Source organism: Struthio camelus, chromosome 3, assembly GCF_040807025.1.
Source record: "Struthio camelus isolate bStrCam1 chromosome 3, bStrCam1.hap1, whole genome shotgun sequence".
In the NCBI taxonomy this organism is placed as follows: Eukaryota; Metazoa; Chordata; class Aves; order Struthioniformes; family Struthionidae; genus Struthio; species Struthio camelus.
The window spans coordinates 15,240,065-15,257,252 of record NC_090944.1 but is presented as its reverse complement, the minus strand read 5'-3'; positions in this window follow the sequence as shown (position 1 = coordinate 15,257,252).

The window sequence follows — 17,188 nt, the reverse complement described above, 5'->3', positions numbered from 1 at the left end:
AAAACATCCTCTGGCTTTTTAAAAGCTGGTAATTTGTACATTCCATTTCTTGCAACGGTCTTTAAAACACTCTTTTATGTGAAATGAGCCTCACCTCATTCTTGGGGTAAGGCAACTTTTGTTTAAATGAATGAATTTTGTAGAAGTGACAGAAGTAGTTCTCCTTCCTCCAGCTCCTGCATTTTTTGGAGTCTTGAGACCATCCACTAACAGAGGATCTCAGAGGCATCCATTGCTTTTTATAAACTGTTCTTTGTATGAATTGCTTTCCTTTCTGGAAATCACACCATACTGCTCAAAAATAACAGGCCCAGTGAGGTGTGAGTGTTGGTATTTTAGCCCATAGCTGTCCTATGTGTCTGAGTCCTAGGTTGATTACAACACCAGCAAAATGTCTGTATCTTTCTGGCATCTTTTAAAAGGACAATTTCAGACAAAAAGTTCAAGAAGGTTTGAACAAGCCAAAGTAAGTCAAAACTGGTGGCTTTCCCCTGGAATGAGAAGTAAATGGGCAATGAACAAGCTCAGCTCCAAGAACTGACCAAAAAAGAAAAATCAAAATGGTTGCTAATGATACTGCCAGAAGAATAAGGAGCTCATGTGTTTTGGTGCTCACCAGACAGCATTTCCAAAGATTGTCTTTTCTGGGAAGAAAGGTTGAATGCCACCTGTCAAGTCCCTGGAAGGTGCCACCCACAATTCCAGCATGCTTTTGCGACTCTCTGCTGATGCTTCCTCTGCTACAGCAGAGCATCTCAGGAGGCTTTGCCTGCTGTTGGGGTTTACAGTACCGGTGATGTTATGGTCCCTTATCCAGATTTCCTGGTGGCCCATGGGGAAGAAAAACACCACTAGCACAGGAAGAGATGAAGTGGAACTCAGGTGGAGCTCAACTTGTTTCCAGCGCATGTGCTGGGGGAACCATTGCTGGCAATCACTCCCAACTGACCCTGTATTTCCTCAAGGTATCTCCTCCTCGCTGTGCTTACTGCAGGAGCTGCCTTGAGCCATACAGAGGAGAGGTGTCAAGGACATCTTGAGGGCTCAGAAATAGAGATCCTTGACTCTGTCCATGGCCCCCCTCCCTGCTCCCCAGGTTCCCCTCTCCCCAATCCTGAGGCCTTCTAAAATCCCTCTCAGCTGTAATCCTTCTGGAGACAGGTTTGCCTGACTAGATGTGAGGCACCAGGTCATGACACACACTTCAGGAGGCTACATGGTCCTTTTGGAAAAGAGCCTGATGCAGTTTTAGTGCATGACCCAATTCCAGCACTGAAAACATTTGCTGGTGAGGTATAGATCCTCTCTATCTCCTACAAAAGAAATATCTCATTTCTTCTCCTAAACAGTTTAGCATGGCTGGTGCCGTACAACCACTTCAGTTCACTGGCTGGATGTGATATAGCACAGGCATATTTATACAATGGTTATAAAATATACTCAGAATTCTAGGGTGGAAAAGTGCCATTTAAATGTGCGTTAATTATATTTACTTCCTTATCATAAAGTGACATTCAAAAGCAAAAGCAGCAGTGACAGCAGTCAATGTTTATGTCTCAAAACATCCACACAGACTCCTTCCAGGGAAAGGATTAAGGAGTAAATAAAGTTTGAATGTGTCACTTTGATTTGAACCACTTCTATTTTATATCAGGTTATTAAAGTATCAGAACAAAACATATTTTTGACTAGTAATCTGGAATGTTTCAACTACAAATTGCCTAACGGAGATGAGTTGAGAAACCCCATTGCAACTAAGCCTATTCCACAAATTAACCTCTTTTTTTTTTTAACACAGAAATGTTTTCCTTAAAGCTTCTCAGCTACTTCTACTAACAAGAGCCAGTGAAGCAGAAGTTAAATTCAGGCTAGACATAAAACAGACTTTTCTAATAACACCAGTAATTTGCAATTGGAAAAAATTAGCAAGTAGTGGTTTGTACGTGACTGGGAAAATTTTTAATCAGGGCAGGAGGGTTCTGTATGACATACAACATTCTAAATCAAATGGAAATTTAGGGAAGGCCTTGACATGTGTGAGACAGGATGTAATATTAGATGATCAGAGTGGTTCCTGCCAAACTACGGCACTGAGACCTGCTCCCAGAGATAATACACTGCTTTCAGCTAAACGCAGGGATATGCTATGGCCCACAAACTAGCCGTAGAGCTACCTAGCAGTAACACAGAAGTATTCAACACCATCTTCTGGTTAGTAATCTTTCCACATGGAGATGTTTTGGCCCCATGCAGTAGCTGGCCTAATTAAGGGAAAAGGACTTATTATAGAAGAATGTCCAGGAGATTTTCCATCTAATTAAGTGGCTGAGGAGTCTGAAGTCCAGGACTTGCTTTCTTGGCATCATGTTGGTGGGCTTGCTGAGGGCCCCAAAAATCCCATGGGTGCCATCAGATTGGGGAGATGCTTGCCAAGGTTTGCAGCTGGCATTAGCGGAGCACAGAGGGAAGCAACTGACATTTTAAATTAAAAATGTGTCCTGGGGCAGCACATACTCTGGTTTTACTAAGTGCAAAGCATAAGAATGAGGTATTTCTTTGCAGATGCTCCTCCCTCAGGCTTCCCTTCATAGCCTTCTGTGCAAAATCACAGACTCAAGAACTCACAGAATGGTTGAGGTTGGAAGGGAGCTCTGGAGAGCATGTAGTCCAACCCGCCCTGCTCAAGCAGGGTCACGCAGAGCACATTGCCCAGGCTTGTATCCAGGCAGCTTAGGACTGTCTCCAGGGAAGGAGACACCACAACCTCTCTGGGCAAGCTGTTCCAGGCCTCAGTCACCCTTACAGCAAAGAAGTTTGTCCTGCTGTTCAGACGGAGCTTCCTGTGTTTCAGTTTGTGCCTGTTGCCTGTCGTCCTCTCGCTGGGCACCACGGAGAAGAGTCTGGCCCCATTCTCTTGCCGCCCTCCCTTCAGATGCTTCTCCCCATTGATCAGCTCCCCCCTCAGCCTTCTGCTCTCTAGGCTGCAGAGTGGCAGCTCTCGCCGCCTTTCCTCATAGGAGAGATGCTCCAGTCCCGTCATCACCTTGGTAACTCTTGGCTGGAGTGGCTGCAGGGGCTCCATGCCTCTCTTGTGCTGGGGAGCCCAGCACTGGATGCAGTGGTCCAGGTGTGGGTACAGCAGGGCTGAGGCGAGGGAGAGGATCACCTGCCTCGACCTGCTGGCAACGCTCCTCCTCATGCAACCCACCATACCGTTGGCCTTCTTGGCTGCAAGGGCCTGTGGCCGGCTCCGGGTCAACTAGTTGTTGACTCCCAGGACTCCCAGGTCCTTCTCTGCAGAGCTGCCTTCCAGCAGGTCAGCCGCCAGCCTGTTGTGGTGCATGGGGCGATTCCTGGCCAGGGGCCGGTCCCTGCGCGTGCTTGTGTTGAATGTCACGAGGTTCCTGTGTGCCCAGCTCTGCAGGCTGTCGAGGTCCCTTGGAATGGCAGCAGAGCCCTCGGGTGTATGAGCCGCTCCTGCCACTTTTGTATCCTGCTTGTATCCAAGGGGCAGAGGAGGCCCTCTGTGCCTTCCTCCGGGTCATTGATGAGTCAAGTGGAACAAGGCTGGAGGCAGGAGTGACGCCTGGGGGACACTGCTAGCTACAGGCCCTGCTCTGCCCATCTCACCCTCCTTCCCTTTTGCTCGCTGCCTCTGTGGCCGCTGTGTGCCGCGGGCTCCTCGGTTTGTGTCCAGGAGGGTCGTGGCCTCCTGGCCTCAGGTGTGGCCAGGGCTGGTGGAGGCTCCTGACCTGTGGCGCAGGGCTTTCCCAAATGCTCCACACCTAAGGGCTCTGTGCCAGAGCAGTTGTTGCAGTTGGTCAATGGCTGTGGCGCAAGCGTGCCTGGCTGGGGAAGGGGCGAGGTTTTGTGGGCCAAGGAGAGGCCCAGGGAGAGGCGCCTGTGTGGTGCTGGGCCTGTGCCTGCCTGTGGGAACGGTTGCAGTCAAGTGGCTTGGTGAGTGTGGGGAAGAAGAATCACTCTGCGCTCCAAAGGCTCTTGCCCAGAGGTTTATTTAGCCGGGCGGTGTGGGGAGGGAGGCATGTGGCTGAGCGGGGCACGTTTTAATGGGGCATGTGCCCCGGCGCTGAGCTCGCTGCTGGCCCAAAGCAGCTCCTCCTGGCCTGGCAGCTGCGGGTGACTTTTGTGCTCCTTAGGAGGGAGGGGCGTGTGCGTATGGCCTTTGGGAGTCGCCGGAAGGTGCCAGCGGTGCAGCGTGGGCACGGGAGGGATGCCAGGGTGGCTCTCCAGCCGGGGCGTGCAGCGGGAGGGGAGGGCGTGTGTGGTGGGGGGGGCCAGAGCTCCACGGTGGGCCAGCGTTGTAGGGCTGGGGGAGAAGAGGGCTGGCCTTGGCTTTGTGCCCTGGGCTGGTCGGGGGGAGCAAGAGGCTGAGCTCGGCCTTCCTCTGCCGGCAGGAGGGGTGGCCAGGCACACTGGAGGATGGACTTGCGCGGGATGTGCGCTGGCCAGTCCATGTGTGGGGCTTTGGGGAGGCAGCCTAGCAGCTCATGGCCCTCGTCGCTGAGGAACACCGTCTGGTTGTCCCCAAAGCGGACCCGCCTGCGTGGAGGGCTTGTTGGTAGTGCTGAGGGGATGACCAGTTGTTCCAGCTTCTCTGTAGGCGTGCGGGGAGCGTCAAGGAGATGGCCAAAGAGCTGCGCTGGCAGAGGGGAGACCAAGCTGCCGCTGTGCGTCTCCTGGAGGCAGGCCTTGGGAGCGTGTCCGGTGGGCAAGGTGGCCTTGCTTCTGAGCCTGGGAGGGAGAAAGGAGGTGAGGAGGCATGCGGGGGCTGCCTTTTGTCCGCGAGCAGGAAGGCTGCCGGTGCCAGCAGGCGCCAAAGTGCATGAGCAGGGCTGAGGGCAGAGGAGGTCCCTGGGGCCAGGGCTGGAGCAGTGGGCAGTGAGCCAAGGGGCTTTGGGGTGTGTGAGCAGCAGGTGTTGGGCATCTCTTGCATTTAGCTTGGGGGTGCCCATGCTAGGCGCTGCTCTTGGTGGCCCACAGCCCTATGCCTTCCTCAGCCTGCTGTGCTCCTCAGGGCCACAGCCAGCTCTGCGGCTCTGTGCGGCATCCTGCTCTTGCCTGCCGTGGGCCTCCGCAGGGCCCCGGGCAGCCTGTCTGCAGGGAAGGGCTCCGCTTACCCTGCCTGGCGGCTCTCTGCAGAGTCCCGCGTGCCTGCCGTGGGGAGGAAGGAGGCTGCTGGAAGAGGAGGCAGAGAGGCAGTGAGCGAGGGCAGCCCCTGCGCAGAGCCCCAGCTGGGGCAGAGGGTGGTGGGCACGGGAGGCCGAGGAACGTGCTGGCCCCCGGGAGGTGCTGCAGAGCCCGGCTGGGCTCTGGCACGGGGCTGCTCACCTCTGGGCTCCTGCATGCTGCCGATCTCCAGGCTCCCAGCACTGGCCAGAGGCCTCTGCGCAGGCCAAGAAAGCGCTGGGTGAGTGGGGAGCGCGCAGGCTCCGGGAAGGTGCCGCGTGTGCTGGGAAGGCGTGCAGTGGGAAGGGAGGGCGGAGGGTGGAGGCAGGGCGTGGGGCGGCAGAGTCCGGGTGGCTGTGCTGGAGGCGGTGCTGGGGGGCAGAGAGGGGGAAAGCGGGGGGCCTCCGCCTGCTCGGCTCTGCCCAGGCAGCAGCTGAAGCAGAGGGCAAAGCGGGGCCGCAGCCCCCCGCAGCCAGGCAGGTCCTGGCCAGGCCGGTCAGCTGCCCGCCAAAGCGGGGCCCACGCACCGTGCCGCCGGCATGGGCCCTGGCGCGGGCTCAGGCCTGTCCGTGCCCGGGGTGGCTTGGGGCCACGCCGAGGTGGACTCCTACCTTGGGCCGGGGCACGTTCAGCCCAGGCACGACGAGCACCATGAGGAGCGTCGTGAGGACGTTGCAGGCCGAGGGGACGTCGAACAGGCAGAGGAGCACAAAGGTCGGGGCCACCAGCTCGCCCATGGCCCTCAGCCTGCGAGGCTCCATGGCGCCAGAGGGAGCGCGCCTCAAGCGTGCCGCTGCCCAGCGCTCTGCCTCCGCGTCCTGTTTGAGGAGCGCAAGCCAAAAGACAGCCCACAGCTCTGAGCAGGGGTCCCCGCAGAGGCACCAGGCGCCTCCCAGGCCCCGGGAGGCCCTCCGGGCCCAAACTCCTGCCCAGCAATTGCCTTCCGGTGCCGCTCCACCGACCTCCCCGGCCCTGCCCCCTCTTCTCTGCTCGTGGGCTCACCCTTGGCCCGGTGCTGCGCGCCCCAAGATTGACAGCGTCAACCTGCCGCAAGGAGAAGAGCAAAAGGCCGCCGAGGGAGCAGTCCTGGCAGGAGAAGGGCAGAGGGCGCTCCCTGGAGCTGCCTTCGGTGGCTGCCCGCTGCCGGGGCTGGTCTCGCCCGGGCTGCCCTGGCACGGGCCGTGCTCAGCAGCAAGTGCGCCAAAGTGTGCCCGCGCGTTGCTGGGCTTTGCTGCGGGGCCGTGTGCAGGCTTGTGGCCGTGGCAGCGGGACGTGCTGAGGGAGGGGGAGCGCAGTGGCAGCCTGTAAGCCATGCGGCAGCGCCTCCAGCCGCGTCTTCTGGGCTGGGCGCTGCGCGAGGAGGGAGCGTGCCGTGGCTTTGGGGCGCTGAGGAGGCCGGCAGGCAGCGGGTGATGGCGGCGAGAGGAGGAGAGGCTGGGCAGCGACCAAAGGAGCCAGCTCTTACCCCGCTGCCTTGCTCCTTCGTCCCAGCTCAATGCCACGCTCGTCCCCCGCTGGCTGGCCGGCTGGCTCGCTGGCTCGCTGGCGGGCTCGCAGGCAAAGCGGCAGGTGCGGCTGGCGCAGCCCCGGCTGCAGAGAGAGCAGGGGTTGTGATGCGATGGTGACGTCACTTGACCAGCCCTGGGCGCCGAGGGCACCCCCCGGGCTGAGCTGTCACCACTGTCACCCAAAGGCTGGCAGTCCTCAGCAGAGCAAGAAGGCGGCCAAGAGAGCTGCGGCCAGGAGAAGGCCGGCAAAAGCTGAGCGCTGTCACGGCCAAGCCCATACAGAGGCTGTGGCCTTTTCTGCGCGGCGCCAAAATGCTGTGTCCTGGGCCGTGCCGGGAACGGCAGCAGCGATGTCTGCAGCAGCACTGTGGCCAGTGCCAGCACACTGCCCGCTCCCTGATGGCTGGGCCAGGAGCGGGCTCTCGTGGCACGTGTGGGTGGCCGGGAGGGTGTCCTTTGCCTGCCTGTGCAGCGGAGGGTCTGCCAGGGGCTGGGGTGGGCCGTCGAGTGAGGCCCTTTCTGGGGGGGTGCGAGGCTGGGCTGGTGCCTTCCAGAAAGCAGCACACGGCATGACACTCGAGGAGCCAAGGGCAGCACGTTGGCAGCATGCTGCCTGGTGCCTGGTGCCTGTGGGGCCCGCGTGCCTGTGCCCTGGCAGCCACCCGCTCACCGCTGTGTTACTGTTGTTTTGGGAAAGATAGAAGCACAGGTGCACTCCTTTGTAGAATAAACTACTTCAGGCAAAACAATTAAAAATTATGATAGAGGTTCCATTTATATGTACAAAATATTGATGAACTCAAGGTGTGGGGGAGAGGCTTGCATTGATTTAATCAGTGCAGGGCACTAAATATTGCTTTAGTGCAATTTATCTCGAAAACCATCTAGCGCTTTTGAGAGAGAAACCTTTGCAATGTGATTTATAATTACACACTTTTAAAGGCAAGGGTGTCTTGGTTGTGAATTTTTTCATCCTTTGGCCTCTATTCCGTGTGCCTTATGTTTCTAGCATTTTATTTTATCATTGTATTTATTTATAGTATGGCCATAGCAATAAAAATAATTTCCCTGCTGACCTTCTATCAGTGTGATCATTCTGTTTCAAAGGGCACATTGTCCTTCATTGCCTTATGACTGCAGAGGCAGAATGACTTAATGGCTGTATGTGTTTTGAGCAATCATTGGGACAGTGGCAAAAATTTCATGAGATGCTTTATAAGCATAACAAAATGCACAATGTGGCTAGGCGCTGTGCCTTGAAACTAATGAGTATCTATGATTTTACGGCTTATCTTCTGACTCCTATTGGAAAGAACTCCCTGAAAATTAGGAAGGTTTATGGTGCCTTTCATCTCCAGAGTTCTCACAGTGATTTATCATTGAGGCCTGTGAAGAACTTACTTCTTCTCTCTTAAGAAATAACCTCAAACATGAAACCCTAGAAGTTTAAGTTTAGTCTTTCTAGCTGTTGATGACTTCTACTGTCATCCAAAAATTCAGAGGACAAAATTCAGATAGTGTCCTGAGGCATCAGGTTTCCAATGCGGCAGTTCCCCACTGTCCTAAAATTCTTTTTGCCTGTGAATATCCTTAGTACTGGAGAGTTCAGCATCCCAAACACAATCAGCCTCTGCTATTGCCCTCAGCCTGGCAGTTACCCTTCCTCTTTTATAAGTGATTTATTAGAATTAAAGTTGTAACCTTCCGAAGAGCACAACCTAGTTCTCAGTATTCCTGCCCAAGTCTTTCATTCAAAAGACTAAGAAATATGTTCAGAATTGCTCCTGGTTTCTGGGCCAAAGAGTGCTTTGTTATCCCATGCAGACAGGAACAACTTCAATTGGGGAATTGGAAGCACATGAAGACATAGTTATACACACGCACCCACATGTGCCCACACAGCCTTCCTATGTCCTGGTAATTAGGCACTGCTTTGGAAAATGGACATTGTGCATTCAGCAACAATAATATCTTAATTTTCCTTTATAGGATTCCACCTCAAAGAATTTGTAAACGTTCTTATATTATTATACAAACTGTATTTAAGGATTGTCTCATTCAGCACTGGAAAGTTGCAGAATTTATCAAGAAGGAGTTTAGCACCAAAACTCAAGAGCAATGGTTATTCTGGCTAGGGAAATTATGGTCAGACATGACTGTTGTTGTCTGCATCTTACCTAGAAGCAAGGAGAAACAACCATCTTCTCGCAAAAACTGACAAGATTTATATGGGCTTGATTGCTGTTCTCCATGAACTGTCTGTCCTCGTGTTTGACACTGTAGTCTTCCCAGATTAAGCTCTTTTGTCATTGTTCATTGAATTGCCATTGGCATTTGCTCATGAATTTCAGGCATAACCCTCCCAACATGCATGCTGATGTATGCTAGTGCTTCTTTGTTCAAGTAAGGCAGATGTGTATGTGGTAGATCTTTCTTTTCTAAAAAGAATAACTATGAGAATAGACAGTTGATTTTCTCTTCATGGTTCTTTTTTTTTACATTGTATTAATCTTTAGTGATTGATGTTTCATCTATTTTGTGAATGTATGCATAAGAGGTAATAAAAGGTCCTGGCAATTGATTCATTAATTAAAAATGAATGAGCTACAGAGAAACCTGTACGCTGGTATATTGTAAGATGCAACACCCTGGCTTCAGTAAAATTATGCTAATTAATATTGCAAAAGAGAGAGAGGCTAACGTATAAACTCATCAATGAAATTAGCTGAAACTCCCTTGTAAGCAATGAATCTACAGGAGTGGAAAGTATAGCGTTCTGGTATCACTAAACAGAAATTTACTTCTGTGTCAGAGGAAGACCTGATTTTACTCATAGAGATGTCACAGCAAGGATAATGATGTGGGTCTCTCTGAGTCACTTGTAGCTTTGTAAACAGGAATCAGAAGCAGGGATGTGACTAACATCCCTACCAATGCGTAGAAATGGGAGAAAGGTTGTCTCTGACTATAGTAACCTTTGGGTAGCTGGAGGTATGTTTGCAGAGTTGGCAGGCAGTCACATGCTCCCTATGCCTTTTTCAAGATGGTTAAGGGCACACCAGTTCTGAACCAGCAGCTAGGTAGATATGGTTTGTTCAGTGTTGTCCTTGAGCTAAAAAGTCCCGCAGAGAGATGGCAATTGGGAGCTGTCAGTTCTGCATAGTGGGGCAGAGCTGGCTTGGTGCTGGCTAGTTTAGAGCATGGGACAAGGTGTCTGCCTACCAAAAGTCTTAGACATGCTCATTTATTTCGATACATTTGTCCTTGACTGTTTTAAGGATGCAAAGTTTGGATTCACACCAAGCTTCTCCTTGATCACCCATAGTTCTTGGGACTTGATCCTCATCAAACCTTCAGATTGGAGGGAAGTGAGAGAACCAGAGCTAAACAGGAGACTCATAGAAACTTTCAGTGCCAATAACCAGTGCTTGAAAGAATAGGTGTACTGTATGTTATCATTCTCTGTGTCCCATTAGAGCAAGAAGGTGAGGAGAGAGGTTATGTAAGATCCTACTGTTGTGATTCTGGGACTGATTCATCTGAGAACTAATTACTTTAGTTGTGGAAGTAGAGAGGCTTCTGTTGAAATATGTCCACCATGTCTTACTCTTGAATAGTAAGCTGATCTCCAGATGTCATCACTAGGTTCCTGCAGCTCTGTACCACATCTGGGCTCTGTCTGCCCACGACTGCTGTCAGCTCAGTATCTCTGGCTTCTTACAATGAAGCTTGAAGTTGGGCAGGCTGCATTCCAGGAATGGGCTGCTGAAAAATTAATCCACTCTGACAAATTAACAAGAAGAACATTTGGATCCTTCCCAGACCTGCACTGAAAACATCATTTGAGCTAAGCAATGTCAGGTCTCCGGTGTTAATCACAACCAGAAAAACACGGCATGTCCGTCTTTAAGTAGGCTGGCTTCCTGAGAGTTTTCTCATAAACTCTGTTCCAACACTTCTAAAGGCAAAGCGATGTATACAACTTAGTGCTCATTTCCTTATGAGCAGCAAGCAATTTATAATCCTCCTCTTAAGTTTTTAAAAAGCAGAGCTGTAAAAACTAGCTAAAAAAAAAAAGAGTTAGGGAAGCATCATGGCTGCTAGTAAAAAGATTAGTCCTTCTGGTTACGCTGAAAGAAGTAAAGTGCTCTGAGTAACAACTATGAAATTGAGCTGAAGCAGGGGGAAACAACTCAGCACAGTATGCCTGGATTAAGATCATCCTGAGATAAGTATCTAAGACAGAACAGATAAATTGTTCTTTGAGGACTTTTCTTTTTCTCCAAAGGCTTTAAGGGGTAATGAGAATGTGATGGCAAGCCTTTACTACTTCTGAAGTTAGGAGAGATGAAAGAGTGTGGAGTCAGTAGACTGAGACAGTTAAAGTGTACAGTTAAAGTCACTCAGAAATCAGAAGAGCTTAGGGCTCCTGTGAAATTGGATCATGGCCAAGTTGGGTCCTGGAATGGGTTCACATCTCTGAAGGCAAAACAAGAGCCCTAGGGGACATTTGGCACCATCAAGATCCTCTGCTCAGCTGCCACAGCATCCTATATGGGATGTAGCAGGCAAGTTACCTAAACCCTGATGCTGCCCACAACTACATCCTGAGGCCTGAGGCAATAAGGCTATCAGCCATCAGGATGATCTTGTAGCCAGGTTCTCTAAAGGAATATGTGCAGCCATGGCTCATGTCCAGCCAAGGAGACATTAGTAGTTAAATATTCATTCTGGATATAGGAACAGTTTTTTTCCAGTTCTCACTTTGCCTGGCTCTGAGTGAGTCTGCATAGCAGGGGGGATCCTGGGTACTGCAGGGTGCTCTAAGGCAAGAGTCTCTTAGTCTTCTGCATGGAAGCTATTCTATCCATGTATCAGTGCTCATTCACTCATAGGTTTGGTAGTCAGACTCCCACAGTCTCCTAGGTCAATATCCTAAACTAGAGGGATGTGAAATCCTTCTTTTGTTATGCATCCACCTGTGTTCATGAACTCACCGTTCTCTCAGTACAGCAGAGATAGTGGCACAGTACGATTGACTTGGACTATAACAGAAGAACACAGATGGTACCAACTATCAGTGGACACTGATGCTTTTTTCTATGCTTGCAACCTCTGCAGCCTGTGAGACCTGGTGAGGTGTGTTTCCTATGCATTTTTGAGTGGCACCAAGGAAAAGCAGGGGTATGTCTACCTTAGACCCTTGGGCCTCAGAGCCTTCAAGGTCTGGTCTGCCCCTATATCTGAGCATTAGGAGGCATTAAAACATCTTAGTGGTTTTGCTTATGGTAAGTGGAGGGAATTTGAGGACCTGGAGAGCTCTGGGTCGAGGGGGGTCAGTGAAAGCCTGGGCGGATCCTGAGGAGTGCAGCTAAGTTAAATAGTCAGGGCAGGAACCTACTTACCTCTGCAGCTCCAGCCCCCCTTTACATCACATTTTTGAACCTTTTACTCCAGAAGACAGTGAATCCAATGCCTTTGGCAAGTGCTACATTTACATTAATATTTTAGCAAATAAAAGGGAGGAAAAGCTTCGTAACTGCTGCTCTGAATCATCTGGCTGATGTAGGAACACAGACTTTTTTTTACATAAGTCAAATGATTTATTCTGAGCGAATGAATCTACATTTCTGCTTAGATTAGGTTTTCTCTTTACCTCAGCTTGCAAGGGCTTTCAGAGCAGGATGCTGCCATTTAGCCCCTGCAAGAGCTACCTGATTCTGCAGGAGCGGCTCAGACTGTGCTCTGTTCACAAGACTATTTTCATTTTTCTTTTATGATTTTGGTTTAAAAATTTTTTTTTTTAATTTAAAAAATGAAGAAAAGCAGTGAAGAAAGCAGTAAAGCCAAAAAAGAATTAAAGCACAAGTGTCTAGATGAGAAAGCACAGCTTTTTTGTCTGCATTGAGAAATGGTTTAAGATTAGACATCTGCCTTGTTATAGGCTGTGTCTGGACGCAAAATGCCAGTTTTCACTAGCAGGCCTCTAGAAATGCAGAGTCAAAGCATAAATTTTTTGAGGTTTAGTATAAATCATGCATTGTATTTCCAGGTGTTTTAATCCTAAAAGTCAAATTTTAATGCTCCTTTGGGAAAGGGGGGGAAAAAACCCCAAAACAAAACAAAGCCCTAGAATATTTCTGGAGAGATTAAAAAATTGTAGTATTTTTTGAAAAAAAAAATGTAATGGGAAAAACTTGACTATTTCTGACAAGCTCTGGCACTGGAATTTCATAGCACATTTCATCTGATGGACAAAATACATTTCACCTTTGGGGAAGGGCTTCTTGGGTCTCAGTGTTAGTTTTGTTTGATTTAGCTGCGAGTAGCTGGGCTTGTTCCCTGTCCGAACACAAGTTGCGTGCACTGCAACCTATTGTCTGAAATGAGACTTTTCTGGGGACATCCTTCTATTGGTGGCAAGCAGCGAAGCAAATCACCTTGCCCTGGCTTCTAAGGAACTCTTATATTGGTATTCTCAGTTGGCTATTAACAACTCCATTTATACTAGCAAGTAAAATGAGTGAGGGGACCCTTCTGGGGCTCTGAGACCAACTTATGCAACTTATGCATATATTAGTCCTTCTTATCACCCAAACCAGGATGACTGCATCCAGATTGCTTACGGAGCCTTGTGCTGATCTGTGAATCCTGTCTGTGCATCATAAGGTGGCCAAGGTCAAAGCAGTGCCAAGGGTGATGCAAATAATTTAACAGTGTGGATGGCTGTATGGCACTATTTGGGCCTATCTCTTGGTTTCATTTCGTTTACTAGCGTAGGCATACGCTTTGTAGGACTTCTTCGGTGACCTGGCAAATCATGTGTGACTCGGATCTTTTTTACTATCAGACAACAGGAGGAGGAAATCACAACCAGATGGGAATGGATGGGGAGAAACTTTCACATCTTGATTTCTCCAGCCCCTTATACTGAAAAGAAGAGAAAGGAAGGAAATTGGTAATATGATGAGCAGACCTCTGCAGAACGAGCAGATGTGGAAGAGAAGAACAGGAGAACCTCCAGCTGAGGTTCATCTTAATCCTTAAAAGGTAAAACTGCTATAGCTCAGGACATTGGGAATACATTTAGCTGTGAAAGTGTTTAAATGAGTTAATCGTGGCTAAGCTGCTTGTTTAGGATTTCAGATCTTTTCGCTGAAAAGCAGATCATGTTAATCGAAATCAATTTCGCAAATCCATTTTTATTCAGATTATCAAACTTTAGGGCACATTAACCATTCTCTAGTACATGTGTGCAGGCTATATGACAGCTCTCTCACTGTCAAAACTTTTAAGCACTGAGATTAAGGGATAAACCAGTGTTTGGATTAACCTGACATTTCTTTCTCTCTCCTCTCCTTCTTCTCTGCACCTCTTTTTTTGGGTTGATTTTGTGTCTCGGAAGGCCCGAGAACTGGATCTTCTGGAGATATTTTTCGCAGAGAGGGGACAAATCACCTCCGGTTAACTATGTTGTAAGTCACTTAATGTCACAAACTAATTCAAGCTTCATTTTTGTGATCAGAGCAAATCCTTTAGGGTACATAATCCTGCTGAGCTAAGAGCTGAGAGCAGGCACCCAGATTACTTGAGATCTGATTCCAGATGACAATCTTCTGGAACAGAGGTTAAACCTGCAAGATCTTAACGTTGCTATGAGATGTCTCCCATAGTTGAAAGAACTGTCTGATTTATACTTTTTTAGGTGAATTTTGTGTTGATTAGAGGTACTGGTTTGGCTTCTATTGACGCTGATTTCCTATAGACCAGGGCAAAAGTACTAAAAATTTCTTTACTAGCTAATAAGCTTTACCCAACTACTTTAAAAGCCAGTGTTTAGACATTCTAAGAACTAATGTGCTTGCCCAAATCTCCTGTTTCCAGAGTTTGCATGAGTAAGTAGTGCATATCAAAATAAAATGGACAAGAATTTCTACTTTTATTCTAAACTGAACTGAGTGACTGCCAATAAGCTAACAAACATTATTGTCAGTGCTGTTTTTGGGAACTGCTGTTATTCCTGAACACTGACTAAAGCGAGTCACAAACATACATGTCCTGAAATAAACATCTGCAAAATGTCTAGATTAGCATTACTGTTACTGATTTAATTTGAAAGGATTTTAATTTTAAAGCCAGAAGGGACTATGGGATCATTCACTTGACCTTCTGTGTAATACAGGCCAGAGAACTTTGCTGAATGATTCCTGTCTTGAGTCTTCAGGTCCTGGCTGAGTCAAAGCAAGGGGAGGAAGAAAAGAGAAATGCTTCCAGTGGCTTGGAGGAGAATAGAGAGGGAAAAGGTTCAACAGTGGAGAGAGATGAAAGGCAAGGCTCCAGATCATCATCTGAAGGTCAATCACCATATGGTTGTTTAAGGTCTAAGGTGCACTAATTGACCTAGAAAACAGTGAGGAAAGGATTTCTGTCTGTGGCCATTGGCCACATGGCTCAGGCAACTGTATCTGCCTATCTCTGAATTACTTGCATGGAACCAATTCTTTTCCCATTAGCTGTCAAACAGGAGCAGTAAATCTGAATTGCTTCTGGGATCAATTGACAGCAACATGCTGGGAGAGGGAAATCCTCTTTATTTGACTTTCCCCAAATTTGCGTAGTCCAGATGACTAGAGTTAAAGTTGGGATGGGACCACGCCAGAGCGTTCAGAGTTGATCCAAGTCTCTCCCAAGAACGGGAGTATTTAGAAGCAGCCGAAGCCAGAAATGTAAGCTGTGAACATATTGGGAAGAATTTTCTGTGTGTCTGCTTTGGAAAAATTGCCACCAGACTGGACACAGCCCTCTGGTTTCTCTTCTGTGATATGCAAACATATCACAGAATTGCCCTGTCAGCTTTTCATTTCCCTGGGGCAGTCCTTTCCTGTTCTGTTCCTCCCTCCTGATGTTTCCACAAATGGCTGACAACGGAAGGGAACTTTTCACAATGTGGATGGGACCCCAAGGTCGAACCAGTCAATTAAATCATTAAGCACAAGGCCTCTCATCTTCATCACTGACTGTACTTGATTACATCTGATATTTAGTTGAAAACCACAAATGGAAAATGAGGATTAAAAGAAAAAAGAGGCGGAAAGTTGACATCTTTGTAGAGAGAGAAAATAGGGAGATCTGTTGAATGGTTTCGTCTGACACTTTTTTGAAAAAAGATTGGAGATAGTTTCCTTATATCATCACAGTATGTGTAGGTGGTCTGGATGAGATCCAGGCTCAAGTTGCTATTGTTGCCAAACTGGCATCCTGACTACTTTTTTTCACTGTCTGTACAAAGAGGGTCTGGCAGCCATGGTTTGGATACCACAGTACTCCTGGTCCTCAGCTAATCCTTTTACTAGGTGGTCAGAATAGAAGAAACCTGTAGTGGGAGACAGCCTTCACCCAATGAGACCTGCAACCCAAAGAGGCAAGGCAGTTAGGAAATCTGGAGGATTGTTATTCTTGTCTTAAAGTTGGGAAATGGAGTTCCACAAAATAAATACAAAGAATCCAGGTGGCTGAGAGGACTCAGAAAGGCAGACACCCACATTCTCAGTTGAAAAGACACCTGATGCTCCCTTTGATTTCATGGGAATTAGATGCCTAATATTACATGTGTTATAGAAAAGCCAGGTCTAAATAGCGTGCCTCAGTATACCCCAAACCGAACCAGCCTGCAGAGTCCCAGCCCAATTCCTTAATCTCAGTCACTGCCTGCTTTGGTTAAGATTCACTCCTCTACATACATAGACTCATAAGATACAGGCATACTGCTATGCAGGTGTTGTACCACACATTTCTCAATTTAAACCTCTTGACTTTAGCCTCTTATAATACTCAAACCTCCTCAAGGTCCTTGCTTGCAGTCATGCCTTTGTTGGTGTGAGAAACTTCTGTGCGGTGTTTTGTCCTCTGGAGCTGTCGTCTTGCAGCAGTGATACTGTTTCATTTCAAAAGTCAGCTAAGAAATATCTCCCTTTTCTCCTGTTTATGCCTATGACAATTTATTAAGTTATGCTGCAGACATTTCAGGCACTACACAAGATAGGAGCTTTTTGCTCCCTGAGTCCGCAAGATGTTTCCTTACTTTCAAGATTTCTTGTGACGTTTGGTGTGTATCTGTCTTATTTGGTTTATACTGATGGCAAATATCCTAGTTCTTTTATTTTGATGTATATTGTTTCCTGGACCAACCGCGTATTTAAACTCCATAATGGGAGAGTAGGTGGAAGCAGAGAAACTGATAAAATCTCCCTTGGCTGCATTTGCGATATGTTTTCTTCAGTTTAGGTTTTCTTTCTTTCTTTCTTTCTTTCTTTCTTTCTTCTTATTTTTTTTTTATTTGGTTATAGGTATCACGGTAATGATTAGGAACCTAGGTTTAGTGTTCAGGAGAAACACTCACACCTTCTGATACTGAAGAAACCCTGGCTGGGGGCTGCTTTACTTAGAGCCTGGAGGATGCCTCAGTGGAGCATATACTGAAGTTCATGGGTACC